General features: G+C 33.0%; 2 long non-coding RNA genes across 2 annotated transcripts; one reads left to right on the forward strand and one right to left on the reverse strand.

The window, feature by feature from the left end:
- Positions 1–1,327: 1,327 nt before the first annotated feature.
- Positions 1,328–2,665, reverse strand: LOC139906912 (uncharacterized). Its single transcript, XR_011783091.1, has 3 exons — positions 2,532–2,665; positions 1,645–1,741; positions 1,328–1,531 (listed from the first exon to the last, which is right to left on the reverse strand). It is a non-coding gene; the product is annotated as an uncharacterized lncRNA (long non-coding RNA).
- Positions 2,666–12,772: 10,107 nt separating this feature from the next.
- Positions 12,773–16,924, forward strand: LOC139906979 (uncharacterized). The gene is made up of 2 exons (XR_011783260.1): positions 12,773–13,157; positions 16,672–16,924. It is a non-coding gene; the product is annotated as an uncharacterized lncRNA (long non-coding RNA).
- Positions 16,925–17,427: the final 503 nt, after the last annotated feature.

Raw genomic sequence — 17,427 nt, forward strand, 5'->3', positions numbered from 1 at the left:
TTAATGTTCTATTAACTACTTCCGGTAGTACCCGGCATTGCACAGAAAATAGGCGTTGATATAAGACAAATTTTGCTTTAATAATAATTTTCAACAAATCTTCAATGTTAATGTTCGTTATTCATGAGCACACTCACACGTAGTTACTCAATCACCGAGAATGAAAATAACTGCTTGAGTAAAAAAAAAAAAAAACATGAGTTTCATTATTATTAAATAAATTAATCTTCATTGTTCATAATATGTTATTTTTTATTTTTGTAGACAAATACAACTATATTTTAATTTATTGTATCACATGTTGTAGTATCCAGGATTAGTTGGAGTCAAAGGTGAAAGTCCAGTGTGGAATGGTCATGTTAAAAAAAAGAAACAGAAAATCAATATGGCAATCCTAACAATTTGAAGAATGTATTAGAGGAGAGAAAGAATATTGCTTATGACGTTTCATTAGATCAGCTACAATCAGCTGTGATAATAGAAGAAGAAGAAAAGTATATAAACAAGGACATTTGCTAGAATTACTCTAATGATGATCCCCAATTCTACTCTAGGCCCAACAAGGACTTACAATTATATCTCTGCAACAAATACTCAAGGTTACTCTTTTGTTAGCATACACGAACGTTCAAACAGGTTTTGAATATAACTGAATCTATTTAGGAAGGGATGCTCACTTCTCTGAAATTAAATAAAAATGAAAACTGCTAAGGAAAATAAAATTTATTCTTTATACTGCCAATTACAAATTCACGGACCAGCGAAAAATCCCACTGGATTTATATGTATGCCTGGAGTAAGTGTGTGTCGGCTAAAAAAACATTTAATAATATAGAAGAAAATCCTCACTATGATTCTCCGTTTTTGATGAGCAGACTCATGTGTAACTATTCAATACTTATATTAATTGATCTGTGTTTTGCTCTCAAGAATCAACGAATAATAGTAAGAGCTTGGGAAGAAAAAAAATATGTTGGTATGGCTGATGAGTACTTTAGCCTTAAGATCGCTCAATAATAATACCAGAACAAAATCCTTTAAATATACTAATACAAATATTTAACTTAAATCTTAATATATACTGAAGCTACACACAAATTGTGACTTACGTCAGAGAGCAATAACAAAAACAAGCATAAACAGTGCTCTTGTTATAATAGGTTAGAAAGCCCCTCCAATATTTTATTAATATGTCTACATCATTATTTTTTACAAAAAAAATATTTATATGAAGTACACCAGGGAGCACTATGTACAATAATACGACTACATTGTTATTTTTTACAGTGTACCGAGTGACCTGTTGTCATATATTTAGGCATTCATATAGACAGAAAGACAAACTACTTTATTAAATAGATATTTAAAAGGACAATATTTTTTTATTGTTTTATGACTCTTACTTATATAGACTACTTTTTTATATCCTAAAAACCGAAGCATCTTTGATCCGTTATTAAGTTCAGCCATTGTACAGCTTTATGTAGTACCAATGGAGTTTACTATAGAAAAATTATGGACTTATAGACATCTTGGCACATGGAACGAAAAAAAAAATTAGTAGTCTATGCTGTATATGGCAAAATACTAGGTTATTTTTATTTTGGGATATTACCCAAGGTTTATAGAAATACAAGGTTATACCCTAACGTGTTTACGACTGATGTTTGACTTCCACCACGCTTTTAATAGTGACGTCATAGTCTATTGGTAGTTGCCTCTTTTGTTTAAATTTTTCATCCTATAAAAAAAAGAAACAATCTCCATTATTGAATCTACAATTTGGTATGGTTTTTGTTTTATTAAAAGACATTCAAGCCCATTGAGGATCTTCCACGTCGTAGTGAAGCATATGAAGCAAATTTTACACAAGTATTCAATCCTATAAGGATAGCATACTTGAAAAAGTTTGAAAAAATTAACAACACATTAAAAAACCCCTTGTGCTACTGAGACTAAAAAATAATAGCCCATCTGAATCTGAGTGTTTCAAGGGACTCACACTCCAAAAAAATCAGCTCAATGTATTTATCCGTTTTGGAATCCATTTGTAGCATATATAAAGACAAAAATAAGCTTACTCGCATGTCTAAAAGATATGAAATTTGTCCAAGTCTTTAGTATGCTTTTGTATTTATTTCATTCTCGCTTTCTGTTAAAGGATGCAGGATTGTTAATTAGTTTGACTATGTATGTACATAAAAGACTGAAAAATGATAAAGTTGACACTTTCCGACATATTAATGTGTAAATAAACATTTTTCTACTCATAATTGAAATGTCCGTTTGAATAAATTGAACAATGTTTATATGACGTATGTAGGTAAGCCTGGACATATCTTTATCAAAAGGATATTTATATGAATTGTGAATAAGTTCATTGGACACTAATACTAAATAGTAATAGTTCTTATGCAGGATATAGATGAAAGGAGAGTAACTGATAGAGTTATCTATTATTGGATGTTTTAATGCTTGCAATAATGATTCACCCTTCATATTTAAATAAATTATTAAATTCGTTAACTTACAGAAGATATTCTTCTTTTTTACACACAAGTACAACTATATTTCCTCAAGAAATCCTTAGTGTTACCCTCCGTTTTTCATGAGCACACTCACGCGTAATTACTCAATACTTATATCAATTCATACGACGCGTTCCCTCCTCAAGTATGAAACAATAATAATATGATGTAATGACTGAGGAAAACTTTAGTCTCTCTCTCTCTCTCTAAAGCCTTCACTAACAAAAATAGTGATCCTTGTATACTACATAGAAAAGCCTGCAAGAGTTGATTCCTTTTTACATACCAGCGTTTATATTTAATTCTATTTAATCTTAACATATACTGCAAATGCAATGATGTAAATCCCGTGTGCTTTTTTAGCCAGCCCGTGAGTTTGTAATTTGTAGAATAAAGAAGGAATTTTCTTTTCTTCAGCAGTTGTCATTAGTGACCATCCTTTTCTAAATAGACTCAATTATATTCCAAACCTGTTTGAACGTTCGTGTGTGCTCATAAAAGACGGAGCGTAACCCCCAGGATTTGTTGTGGAGTTATAATTGTAAGTCCTTGGTGGGCCCAGAGTATAATAGGCCATCGAAATTGGAGTGATTCTAGCAAATGTGCTTGTTTATATACTTTTCTCCTTCTTCTCTTGTCACAGCTGATTGTAGCTGATCTAATTAAACGTCATAAGCAATATTCTTTTTCTCTTTCAAGACATTCTTCAAGTATTTTCTTTTTTAAACATGGCCATTCTATATTATATTTTCCTCTTTTTGCATGCATATTATATAACTAAGAGATCAATAACAACAATAGACATACTCGATGCTACATCCACACGCCTACAATATTTCATTAATACGACTACATTGTTATTTCTTAAATCAAAAAAAGTGTATTATATACATTAGGAGCACAATATACCCTGCGCCCTCTGACTATTTTTCATACATACAAGCTTTGATTTAATAATATAGATGAATACCGGGTACCGGGTCAAACCGGGTCAACCGTTATTATTTAATCATCTCCAATATACAATTTTTGATAGGTCAATATATATATTTTTTTTTACAGTGACCCTACACGTAATTAGCTGTCGATGACTAATAAAAACCGTATCGTAATTCACACCATGAGAACACATTACAAGAAATGGATTGAGAGTGCACCGCTCCTCCGTGCGGGATTGTCCGAAAAAGCCATCTGGGAGAAGACCGGGGTCTCGAGGAAGACGATTCACAATGTATCCATGTGGTTGAAGGTCTGCGAGGACCTCAAACACTCTTCAGGAGAAGGCAGGAAACCTCCATGTCCGTCAACCACCTGAAGTCGGCCTTGAAGAAGAAAAAGCCAAATCCTCAATTACTGACAAGACAGGAAAATGAACAAGTCCCCATCGGCAGGAGCAAAGTCTCTGCTTTGTATATCACAACCTTTGTTGACAGAACAGCAGAAAAAACAAAAAAAGATCCCGAACCGCCTCAAGGGAACCTGTGGACTCAGTGGGATCTTTTCTTATGAGAAAATCTTTACTCTTCACCTTGTCTTCAACAGACAGAATGATTCAGTATTGACATCTAAGAATGTAGCAAAAGAGCACTGATATGTCTCCATCACCTAATACCATGCTTCAGTGATGATCTTAGGCCTGGTTGAATCCAACGGGAAGGTCAGGAATCCTGTGTGAATAGAGGTTGAAAGCTGATGTGTACGTTAAAATTCTGGACACCAAAGTTATCCCATGGATCAAATTCATCGTTGGGACTTCTCCTTGGTGTTCCAACATGATGGAGCACCTGCTCACATTGCAAACAAAAATCAAGAGGGCTCCACGCCAACATCCACTTTTGGCGGCCGCAGAGACTAGACCTAAATCCCCTTGACTATTCTATCTGTACGTACTTGGAGTCTTAGGCCTGAAGGACATGCCACAACAACACCCGCACACTGAAGACCTATATTAACAAGACATGTGCCTCCATGAGTGCCGAGTACATCCAAAGGGTCTGCAGCAGCTCCCGCCACCACCTTGAGTTCACCATCAATTCTGAGGGCAGATATATTGACTCAAACATGTTTTTTTTTTAGTTTCAATTAATAGTTAATAAACTTGCTTCCTAATTCACCCAGGATCCTGCCATGGATTTCAATACTTTATATTTAAAAATGGGTAAATAATAACGGTTGGCCCGGTATAATGAGGAGGAAAACTCAAAACTAAAGCATGGTTAAAAACAAAACAAAAATTACATCACACATTTTTATAAAATCTTCTTTTTTTGAGGTCTTTATTTTACAATATATGATATAAAAAAATACTTAATAATAAATTGGCAAATAACATTTGGTAAAAATATAAATAAACATTGTAGTTTAAAATTAGTTCCCAAGGACCTCTTTAGTTAAAAAAGTACACTAAAAATCTATACAATATATAAACATTAAAAAAAGACTAAAAATTAACCCAAACAACAAAGAAAAACATAAAATAACCCCAAAAAAAATCAGAAATCCAAAACTAAGGATCTAGGATTTGCCTATTTTTATGTCTACTGAATATCTCGATAATGTGATTTAAATTATTAATATATTTGATTGAGTTTTCTGGAAAATACCGTACGATATCCAGCGCTAAATTAAATGTCAATGTATCGTCCTTAGGTATTTTCATTTCAAAAGCCATATATCTTGAACCCAGTGCCATAAGTATGCCTTTTAACTCCATGCTATCCATTGGTTCCTTCAAGGTCAACTTTTTGGCAATATAAGACTTAGAATCAAGTATACCAAACCCGATTGCTTTAGCCTTATTCGAAGGAATTAAGTTATTTTTGGGAAGCCTAAACATAATTATAAATAGTTTTGGTGAGGTGTTTATATGACCTTCTAATTTTAACGTACTCATCAGCTTTCAGCCTCTATCCTTAAGGAAACCACACAGGATTAATGGCCTTCCCGTTGGAAAAAGACACTCCGGAAAAGCATGAACTACAGAATTAAAAACTTTACCACAGGCTTGGTAATAATCATTAAATATTATACAACCCGTAGCCATTTGAAATTAGGCATTGAATTTCCTCCCATCGGCAATTCCTTTAGTTGAATTCATTATATGGCTTGTCCAATCTTACTTCAAACTTAGAATACGGAGATATTTTCTACAAATCGTGATGGCTTCGGTTGATACTTTGATAAATGAACCAATTTCATGGGTCAAGGAGTCGGCAATCAAATATTTGTATACATCCTTTCATAATTTTCACATAATTATGATTCTAGTGAACTGGATTTGTATAAGATACTCTGAACTTTTGTGGTAGAAAAATGAATCTATTTTTGATTAGGGCCAATTTAACAATAAGTAAAATCTTTAGTATTTCATAATATCTCCAGGCATTTCACTATACATATCTTGAAAAGAAGGATTTATCACAAACTTAGTTTTACAACTTTCAATTAATTAAAAAAGTGTTTTCTTGCTTCTATCTCAACTAGTAAATATCTTACATTTTTATCATCAACCATACTCAAAAGTTATATTATGACTAAGAAAGATAACATATACGCCATTTTCTACCATTTAATTATTTATCACACTTTTTCGTACAGTTTCCCGTTAATTTTACCATTTTTCATAATACATACATATTATGTTTATTAAAAAAATACTAATCAAGTAATTAATTCAGAACATGATATATAATCATAACAAGAATGATTAGCATGTATTACCAACACATCCTTCATTAAATTTTTTGAGTACGTCAGACTTTAGAAAATCTAATAAAACTCTTACACGTGGACACTTTTCTTAAATACCTGGACAGGTGGGCAGTAAATTACTCTCAAAGGAAGAGCTTGAGTCTTCTAAAAAATGATTTACTGTCTTCATCGGAAAAATTACGAATGTATTTCCGGTACTCCGTATATTTTTCCCTCATTTTTTTAGACTGGGAAACGCAAATGTGGTTGTTGTTTGACCAAAAGACGAAACGAGCAATCATTTTCTTTTGAATGCAAAACGATTAGTAACGCAACTATTACAATTTTATGTAAAACGTGCTTCCTCGGACTATGATATCTTTGGTGTTGTATCCGTAGGTAAACTTCCCTACATCTTTTAAAACGGATAGTCTTTTTATAGATAAACTCTACCATTCAGTAATTTCGTTAAGCTTTTATTTTATTTGTGTGTGATATATGAATAATTTTGTTTATTCTATCCCTTTTAATTTAGTGAACGTATTCATGTATTTTAAACTCTACAGAAATGACTAAAAATTGGAAATACGTTTTGATTTGAAAATATTAAGAAAAAAAAAATGAAATTTTGATGTTGTTTCTATTTAAAATTATCAATTTGAATAAAGTCACAGGATTTTTATTTTATTAAGTACTATAGAAAAAACCTATTCAAAAAATAAATATTTTTACAAACTTTTTTTAACTTGCCTCATGGTATGAGTATTTTTGTTCCAATTATGCTGCTTATAAATACAATATTCTTCATTTTGTACTCGCATTTATTTTGATGTTTTTCATCATTTTGACTACTCAAATCTCGTTTTTTTATATCAAGAGTATAGAGTATTATTAAATATACAATAGTCGTTCATTTTTACCAAATAAGACACCCTATTATACCCATTCATCATTTTGGACTACGAAAACTTTCTTATATAGCTCTTAAAAATACGATCTTTTATTTATTATCACTTAATTTCATGGTTGGTTTGTTTTTATTTAAGCATATATATATTTGTATATTCCAAAAGTTTAACGAATTTCATTTATTATGAGTATTTAATTCTTTTTTTTTTTTTTTTTTTCGATAACTTTTTTAAAATGAAACTAGGAAATATTAAAAGCTTCTAATTGTTTTTTCGTTTCATTGTTATGGAAAATCAAGCAAGATTGAAATTTTGCTCTGATATAGCCTCTCATGAAGGGCCTTTTGGAGGTTTAATTGTTATTATCTTGTTTAGAGGAATAAAATGAAAAATAAGATAATATCCTGCAAGACCAAATTCCAAACTTTTGTCATTACGGAGTAGAGTCTAATATATGTATATATACCTTTATTAATTTCAATAATTCAGTTGTTTTTACTATTAAAATGAAATATAAATAAACATTGTTGGCTTAGAAAAAAATATTATGATTAAGTTAGTTTTCCCTTTAAGTAAAATCATTTCAGGAAGTTACGTATAAAACCATTTGACTTTAGTCCTGCTTTTCAACCCAATATAACTGACTGATAAAATTGTTGAAATATTAATATCGTTAGTTTAAAAAATATATATTCAAAACAAAAAGTGTACTTTCAGAATTAATATGTATTCCCTATACATATTGTAAAATATTGAAAGCAAAAAAAATGGATACATATTTTTTTTTTTTTTGTATATTTATAAGAAAATGACGTCATAGCAAATTTGTTTATAAAACATGACTGCTGTTTTGATTATTTTTTTTTTACTTTCTATGAAATAATCTTAACTTTGTAATACGTATTATATAATATAGACCTGTAGAATTTAAGTATGATAAGTATAATTTATGTACTAGATACAACAGTCTATCCATTTGCGTTATTGCCTAATACATAATTACACTTAATTTCAATATTCCTTGCAATTCCATAAGTAATTTTATATTTACACCCGGATTTGAATTCTCATCGCTGCTTTCTTTAAAAATAAAAACACATATTAACACTATAAGCAAATCCATGTACCATCCTCCAAATTATCCTCGATATGAAATATGGACGCAATGAACGATTAAAAAATGTTATTTACTTTTCTGAGAGGACAAATATGATTCTAATACGAATTATTTTTCGTCAATGGATTTCTACAATTTTGTTTTTAAAATTTATGTTGGGATTTGAAGCTTTTCCCTCGCACAAAGGAGTGCAATTTGACCTCCCTTCTCCACATTACATCATCTGTTTATGGGTGTCACCTTTATTTATTTTTTATTAGTTATTACCTTTGTATGTTTGACTTGACCTTGTCCCGTACATACAGAAAATAATAAAATTAATAGACATTCTTTCATCTTTTGGCATAGAGAAATGTTTCTTAGAATTTGAAAAAAATAATAAATTTATGTACCTATGCAAGTTATAATTAAGCTCCTGTCTTAACTCTACCTATACACTAAAAAAAATGGAGAGAAAGGGGACAGCTGTAACACCAAACGGTGACGACATACTCTTTTTCTTGAGCATCAAAAAAGCTATGGCCTCACATTTTATATTGTACATAATTGTAAACTATAACAAAAATGAACTCCTTGGCTACTGCCTCAAGAATAGAAGCCCACAAGGCGTCAACAGTGTTATGTACACGTTTATTGGACTCTTTCTCGCCAAGAACCCCCCACACACGCATAGTAGTTTTTCAGAGAACTGACAAGCTAAAAGGCCATGTTTCCTTTGCCCAAAATACATTACAAAATCTGGACTGCAGTTTCGTTTCTCTCAAAACGATTATGAGTCTTCTTAGCAGGGTTTTCCGACACATCAGACTCCTTGAAAGCCTTGGCAACATCGTAAACAGCTGATTTGGGCAGCTTTGTAAACTCAATAGTCTCCTTGGGCGTGCGTTCGGTACGGACGTACGAAATGATGGTCGCACGTGTTCGTATTTGGAGGACATCTCAAGGATTTTGTATTTATTCAGTTTTGTCAAATATATCTGATGAACATACTTTCATAAAGATAGATTTCAGAATTCCAAGATATTGAAGTCTACATGTAACATATATACAATATTCACCTTATAATTGTATATTACATATATAAAGGTTATTGTGGAAGAGAATCAATAACAGCAGGGTAATTCATGGGCAGGGTCTTCATTGTCAAGAATTTTTAATCTGCTCCTCGGCATATCGAAGCTTTTATTGTTTATAAAGAATAAAAAATAAAGCTAAATAGAATATTTAAACAAATCAAAAATTGGTTATAAGTTGTTTTCTTGATTCCATAAAAATAACGTTTTTCGTAATTTATTCATCATACTGCAAGTTTTGAGTACCCATTCTGTATATATGTATATTTTTATTAAAAAATTATTTAAGAAAATGTATACAATAATAAAAATAAGGATGTGTATTTATTGAGAAGAAACTTTGTGATCGATTGTCCTTGAAGTTAAATTTATATAATTTTAAATAATGATTATTTTAAGCACAAGCATGAAATTTATATTTTACCACTAATGCTTATAACTTCGTACAGCAAAGTCAATTTGTTAATGCTTATTGCAATACATGCGTCAGTAGTAAATAATTATAATGGATTGCACCTTGAAGCAAATGGGGGTTGGCTAAAATCCTAACATTTGCTTTCTAATAGGAGATTCTTCAAATTGGAGTTCATTTGCGAAAAGAGTTTTAACATGATGTACTAATAGTTAATTATTTATCTTTAGAACAACTTGGAGCAAATAGGGTTTGATTATCTGTAAGATGGGCATTGACTTTCTAATTGGAGATTTCTCAAATTGGATTTCCCCCATAATTTGCGAAAATAACTTGAACATACCTAATATTTAAAATTAGTACACTTTCAAGCAAATGGGGTTTGGCTAAGATGGACATTTGCTTTCTAATCGGAATATCTTCGTAATTATGTATATTCGTACGTAAAAAGGATATTTTACAAAATATATTAATATCATGTGTCTCTTTAAAATCATTTACATTGCATTTACATTATTTGAGGAATTTTCAGACTCAATTCATGGAGAGTAGATTAAATATGCTCAAGAATGACTTCATATTATTTTACTTTTGAATAATGTTCAGTTGTTTCGATATAAATATTTTTACAATCATATCTATTAAATCTTCCCCATTTGAATTAATGGCACACATATGATATTTTAAAAACTCTACCAACTATTATTGGTCAATTATTACCAATCTGAATTGGTTCGATATTATTAATTAGAGTATTTTACCGCATATGTACTTCATTTATAAGGAAAAAATGTATTTTTTTTTAGACAAAAGGGCAAATAAAAAAAAAAACATGGCTATATGTGAGCATTCAAAGTATCTTAGATAACTTACTGAGTATTGCTACTTGTTAGACATGTATAAAATGGTTTCTAAAATAAATATATTTACAAATTACTTCCTCTTACTCATTATTGTGATCTTCTAAAGACAGATTATCATTGTTACCTCTTATATACAGGGAGCGGGGATCAAATTGTCCCCTACTTTAAGCCTTGATAACTTGAAGACGACATTATCAAATAAAAAACGATTACCAAATAGGAAAGCTATTCTTGTCAGCTGACGATACGTAGTTCAGTTAGCATCATGCCGTCATCATATGAGGAGATAAAGAGCTATAAGTGGAACGAGGAGCTTTCGAGGTCCGCCGTAGTCATGGCATTGGTTAATAATGGAGGTGAAATCTCCAATTCAACGATTGCTTCAACCTTAGGAGTACATTTACGCACTGTTCAGCGTATTCGTAAGAAGCTAGAGGACGCTTGGGATGTTGATGCCACCATAAAGAGGGCACCCAAGGAGGAGGCGCCGACAGGAAGGTCAGGGACACCGACTTTGTCGACAAGGTGAAGAAGATGGTTGAGGATGACCCTACCAGGTCCATGAAGGCCATGGCGAGGCTGGCCCATGAGAAAACAATAGGACTCAGCACCCTGCCATGTGTACAAAATCTCCATGCAGTGGTTAACTGAGAACTGTTATGATGTCGTAACCAAGGATTTGTGGCCTCTTAACTCTCCCGACCTTATTCCTTTGGACTATTTTGTCTGGGGCTATGTCGAGAGACATACCAACAGACATCCCCATAGCACCAAAGCCAGCCTGATGGACTCCATCAAGGAAGTATTCGGCAACATGGACAATGAGATGGCCAAAAGAGCCTACGGCCGGTTCAGAGGCCATATTGAGGCCGTTATGGATGCCAACGGTGATTATATCAAATGAATGGCTACTCTATGCTCGTCATAGTTTTGATTTTCAATAAAAAAGTTAAAAAATGTATATTTTGTGTTGTTTTTTGTAGAAAAATATTTTGGCGACAATTTGATCCCTGCTCCCTGGATAGTAATTACACAGAGGAACAATTAGGGGGAGGGGGATGGATATTGTACAAAAGAATTGAAGACAATAATGGATCTTATCTATGTGTGCAGAATCCAAAACATTTGATATCTGGGATTATAGTAATTCCCATTATCGTTCTATACCTATATGCTCGTCAGTTTTGATTTTCAATAAAAAGTTAAAAAAATGTATATTTTGTGTTGTTTTTTGTAGAAAAATATTTTGGCGACAATTTGATCCCCGCTCCCTGGATAGTAATTACACAGAGGAACAATTAGGGGGGGGGGGATGGATATTGTACAAAAGAATTGAAGACAATAATGGATCTTATCTATGTGTGCAGAATCCAAAACATTTGTATATCTGGGATTATAGTAATTCGGAACTATTATCGTTCCGATTCATATGGGTTTCAAGGCATGAGAATAAGGGGGGAAATACATATGCATACAATCTCTGTCAAAAACAAATTTTTAAAAAAACAATTTTTGAAAGATAAAATGAATTATTTCCACTTCAAACAAGGATGGGTACATGATGATTGGCAAGGTGGACAGGATATCTATATACCACTCTTTTCATAAGAATCCAAATATATACAGGAAGTGGGGATCAAATTGTCGCCAAAATATTTTTCTACAAAAAACAACACAAAATATACATTTTTTAACTTTTTTATTGAAAATCAAAACTATGACGAGCATATAGGTATAGAGTAGCCATTCATTCGATATAATCACCGTTGGCATCAATAACAGCCTCAATACGGCCTCTGAACCGGCCGCAGGCTCTTCTGACCATCTCATTGTCCATGTTGCCGAATACCTCCTTGATGGAGTCCATCAGGCTGGCCTTGGTGCTATGGGGATGTCTGTTGGTATGTCTCTCGACATAGCCCCAGACAAAATAGTCCAAAGGATTAAGGTCGGGAGAGTTAGGAGGCCACAAATCCTTGGTTACGACGTCATAACAGTTCTCGGTTAACCACTCCATGGAGATTTTGGACACATGGCAGGGTGCTGAGTCCTTATTGTTTTCTCATGGCAGCCCAGATCCCTCACCATGGCCTTCATGGACCTGGTAGGGTCATCCTCAACCATCTTCTTCACCTTGTCGACAAAGTCGGTGTCCCTGACCTTACTGTCAGCGCCCTCCTCTTTGGCTGCCCTCTTTATGGTGGCATCAACATCCTAGGTGTCCTCTAGCTTCTTACGGATACGCTGAACAGTCCGTAAATTCACTCCTAAGGTTGAAGCAATCGTTGAATTGGACATTTCACCTCCATTATTAACCAATGCCATGACCTCGAAAGCTCCTCGTTCTACTTATAGCTCTTTATCTCCTCATATGATGACGGCATGATGCTAACTGAACTACGTATCGTCAGCTGACAAGAATAGCTTTCCTATTTGGTAATCGGTTTTTTATTTGATAATGTCGTCTTCAAGTTATCAAGGTTTAAAGTATGCAAAAATTTGATCCCCGCTCCCTGTATTTGTATATATATTCAAATTATAACAAATTGGATGGGCTATAATAGAGGTATTCCTATAATATAATTTTGTAGCATATAAATTCAATTGCATAAATGCAACTCTAATATAATTCAGTCACTTTATTGTAAGAAGGTCTACCCTTTTTTGAATGTCTCACCAATTTATCCTACCTTTTTTGTTATTAATGCATAAACAGATGCATACCCGAAGTAAAATTTGAGGATAAACTGGCAAAAATCCAGCTTTCAGGACTAAAAATCCATAGACTGCAGACTCTTAGTCATTACGTCTTTCAAAATATCAAAGTTTACACTAAAAAACCAAATCGGGTCAAATATGAATATTAATTACTTGATGAAGCTGTTATCGGATGATTTCATTTCAGCTCTTGCTGAACAAGAATTGACATGAAATCATGTGCCGCGTAAACCTTCGTCAATCTATTAATCTATGGTCAGACCTTGTACATAGCCTTACCTTAGTAACAGAAAAATGTACTATGTATTTAGTTGTGAGCTGTGCAAGGCATAAGTGAACTACGCTTAAAATTCTTGAGCGGGAGCACGCTCGTCATTTTAGAAGAGCGAAAACATCGCTCGAATTTTTGCTCATTTATATTAGATTGTATTACTTTTTCTGTTTTACCTCCTATGAAATAACATCAAAAAATTTGTGAGATAAATAATATTATTAAAAATTGCAAAAATAGATGTATCAAATTCTTCCTACAGATAAGCTACCGGGCCGTGCAGAATTATTTACCGATTTTTGTTCAGAACATATCGCGGACAATAATGATATTTCGAATGACTTGAGAAGCAATTTATTCATACATTTTTAGAATAATAAAATAGTTTGTGATCAAATTTAATCAATGTAGCCACCATTTGACTCAATGCCACTGGTCAGGCGACGTCTGAAGCTGCCACAGACTTGCTGGATGTAATCGGTGTCCATGGAGGCCCAGGTCTTGTTGACAGCAGCCTTTAAGGCATTTATGTTCTTGTGTCGTTTTTTGCAGGCCTTGGTCTCCACGTGCGCCTAGATAGAGAAGTATAGTGGGTTCAGATCTGGGCTCTGAGGGGGCCAGTAGTTCTTGGGCCAAAAGTTCATGTTGTCCTTGAGCCACTCCTGAGCTCTCTTGGAGGCGTGGGCGGGTGCCCCATCTTGTTGAAAAACCCAAGGAGAGTTGCCAACTATGGATTTGATCCATGGAAGGATACTTGGACGCCAGAATCTTCACATAATCCTCCACTGTTAATTTGTAGCCAGTGGGGAACCATACCGGCTTCATGGCTTTCCCGTTGGAGGCCACGAGACCCAACATCATCACCGAAGCAGGGTGCTTTGTTGTTGCCACATAGCGGTGCTTATCTTGCACATCTCCAAAGCTCACAACACGGTCATTTTGCTTGTTGAAAACAGGATCGACCGTAAAAGTTTTCTCATCTGAAAAAATGATGATGCGTCCAGATCAGCTCTTGATATCATTCAAGATTTTCTTGGCACGCTCAATTCTGACTTCTCACTGACGTTGAGTTAGCAGAGGGCATTACGTACGCCTCATGGACTTTCCTCCAGCCCTTTTCAATGCCCTTGAAACAGTTGACCTCAACGTTCCCATCTTTCTGGTCATGTCGACAACGGATGTTGGGAGTCCTCTTGAACACTGCCTTTACTTGCCTTGTTGAGACAGTGGGCTTCCTGTCAGCCCCAGGGGAATGCTTGAGATCACCCCCAGCCTCCAAGCGCTTGGAAACGTTGTAAATTGTCTTCAACGAGGCCCCAACCTGTTCCTTAATGGTGTTATGAGGCACTTCCGCTCGGAGGAGGGCTGCAATTTCGATCCTCTTTGTTTCCTGATTGGACATGGTCTCACGTGTGGAAGTTGTTACGCTCTCACAGGAAGTATTTTTGTTTATTTTAACAGTAAAAATACGAAACAATCAGATTGGTTGCCACAAAACCTTTTAAAAAGTATATTTACATCATCGGTAAATAATTTTGCACGGCCCGGTAGAATATTTTTTCATTGTGTATCTGGGAGTCTCCATTGTTTCGGTTGATGAGTTTGCATCTCATGTAGCTGGCCACTCTAAGAAAACTCAGATATAAGTTCCCTCAGAAATACCACCAGCTCCTTCCTGTTTGGAGATACCGAAATCTTTACTTTTTGTGAAAAAAAATTTCCAACTGAACAACGATTTCTTATATTTTTATGTAGTAAATTGACATAAGATCTCAAAATCTCACGCAAGCATCAGTTCAAAAACTTGAGAAACCTTGTTTTAAGCTCAAGCTAACTGTCAGGCTTAACTGAGTTATAGTGTACGAAACCTCATAAATACATAACCCCTAAGACAGTAGACAGTATTTATCGACACATCTATTTTAATTAAATCAATGATTTGGATTGTTATAAGATATTCAAAATAATTTATGGTTCTCCCAAATCGTACGGCACACTTGGACTTGTATTATGTTGAATTTAATTGCAATTACATTGAGTTGTCAATTTCAAATACACCTAACCGAACGAAAAAATGAGTGTCACTCATTTTTAATTGATTGCTTTCAAAAACGAGTGGTAGGGTGCTCAGGATTTCTTGAGCGGAGTAATGCTTTGCAGCTGTGGATTTTTTTTTCTTTTTTTGGTCTTTTCCCCTTACGAGTGTTCTGAACGTGTATTGGTTGAATTAGAATTAGCTCTTATTAAACTCTTAACAATTCCCAATAGTTGTAAAAGAGTTGTTTGATGTAGGAGAATAGCCACTTGGACGTTCTCTATCAAATCAAAACCTGGCAAGAGCTCAAATTTTAAACAATAAGAGGAAGTCGAATTTCTGTCAAAAATGTAAATACTAAGCCAAATCATTTTCTTGTGATATAAACTTGGCTTTAAGCTTGAATTTTCCCCATTTCTTAATGTTTTCAACTTCATAAGTATCGTTTAAAATCCTAATGAGTTTTGCTCCGATAGTTCCTATAATATTTCTATTGTTGGGAATAATTGGCAAATACCAAGTTATTTGCCAACTTTTCCCCTTTTTTTTTTTTAAAGGAAAGGTTGGGAGATTCAAAATTTCCTTTTCTTAAAATGACATCTTTTCATCTAGTTCAAAGTTTTTCTAATAATCTCTATAGAAATAAGAAACTAAACTCCCTTTTCTCAAGCTTAATATTTTTATTTACTTTTTTAACCTTTTCAATCTCAAAAATTATTACTCTTATTTTTTTAGTTTGAAAGGAGACAAAAGTTATTTATTTCCTCAATAAAGATTAAAAAAAGAGCAATAAAAATTATTTTGTATTTATTAACTATGATATACATTATTCTAACCCATAAAAAGTATTAATACAAAAAAAAATTTGAATCTTTTTCTTTTGCTATATAAAACATTTTTTAAAAACACTTTATTAATACTCATTATAGGTTGGGAAAATGTCTATGAGAAATATTTTATTCAAAATAATTAATAATGTTCTTTTTAGTATCCCAATTTACAAATTAAAAAGTTTTTGTTTTTTTTCATAATTTGATCGAAATGTCCGTCTTAAAGATGACTTCGAATGACAATGCACTTTTTCATAGGTCATTTTCACACCATATTACAACTTTTCCTCACTAGCCATAATCAAAACTTGAAAAAGTTGGAAAAAAACCGCTCAAATGTACAGCCAGCCAGCTATATGTCTATAGAAATAAAAAAAACAGGGACCAATGTAATAATTCATTAATAACTATCAATTAATTATGTATTTTCATGTAATCTACATATATTATTAACATGAAATAAAATGACTTAAAAATAACCCTCTTTGAAATGGTAATCCGTTTATTGATGATTCATTAAATTAATTATTTACTAAAGTACTAAGAACAACTAACTATCTATGTACATTATGTATACGTAACTAGGTTAAACAGTGTTTATTTCCAAAATGTTCCTTAGTTACTGTGTTTAATAAAAGAAGTGTCTCAATTAATTTATTTTATAGCTTAACTTACTTTGAGTCATCTAAACTATTATTAAGGAAAAATATGTATTTGGTTAGAGATATTGCTTTTATAAAATATTATCACAGTAAATATTAATGCCATAATCATTCCAGTGAATAGGAATTGAAACATTAGCTTACAATTTGTATAAATGAGATTGAAATCCAAAATTTTAAAAATTGATCATAACTACATTTTGTGGGAAAATAATTGATATTTAATGCTCACTTGATAATAGTAGCAACTAGCAATTTATATGTACGTATATTTCGAGTAAACATTGTTTGGAGTGATTTCATGAAATTTAATATAATTT

Source organism: Lepeophtheirus salmonis, chromosome 13, assembly GCF_016086655.4.
Source record: "Lepeophtheirus salmonis chromosome 13, UVic_Lsal_1.4, whole genome shotgun sequence".
Taxonomy (NCBI): Eukaryota; Metazoa; Arthropoda; class Copepoda; order Siphonostomatoida; family Caligidae; genus Lepeophtheirus; species Lepeophtheirus salmonis.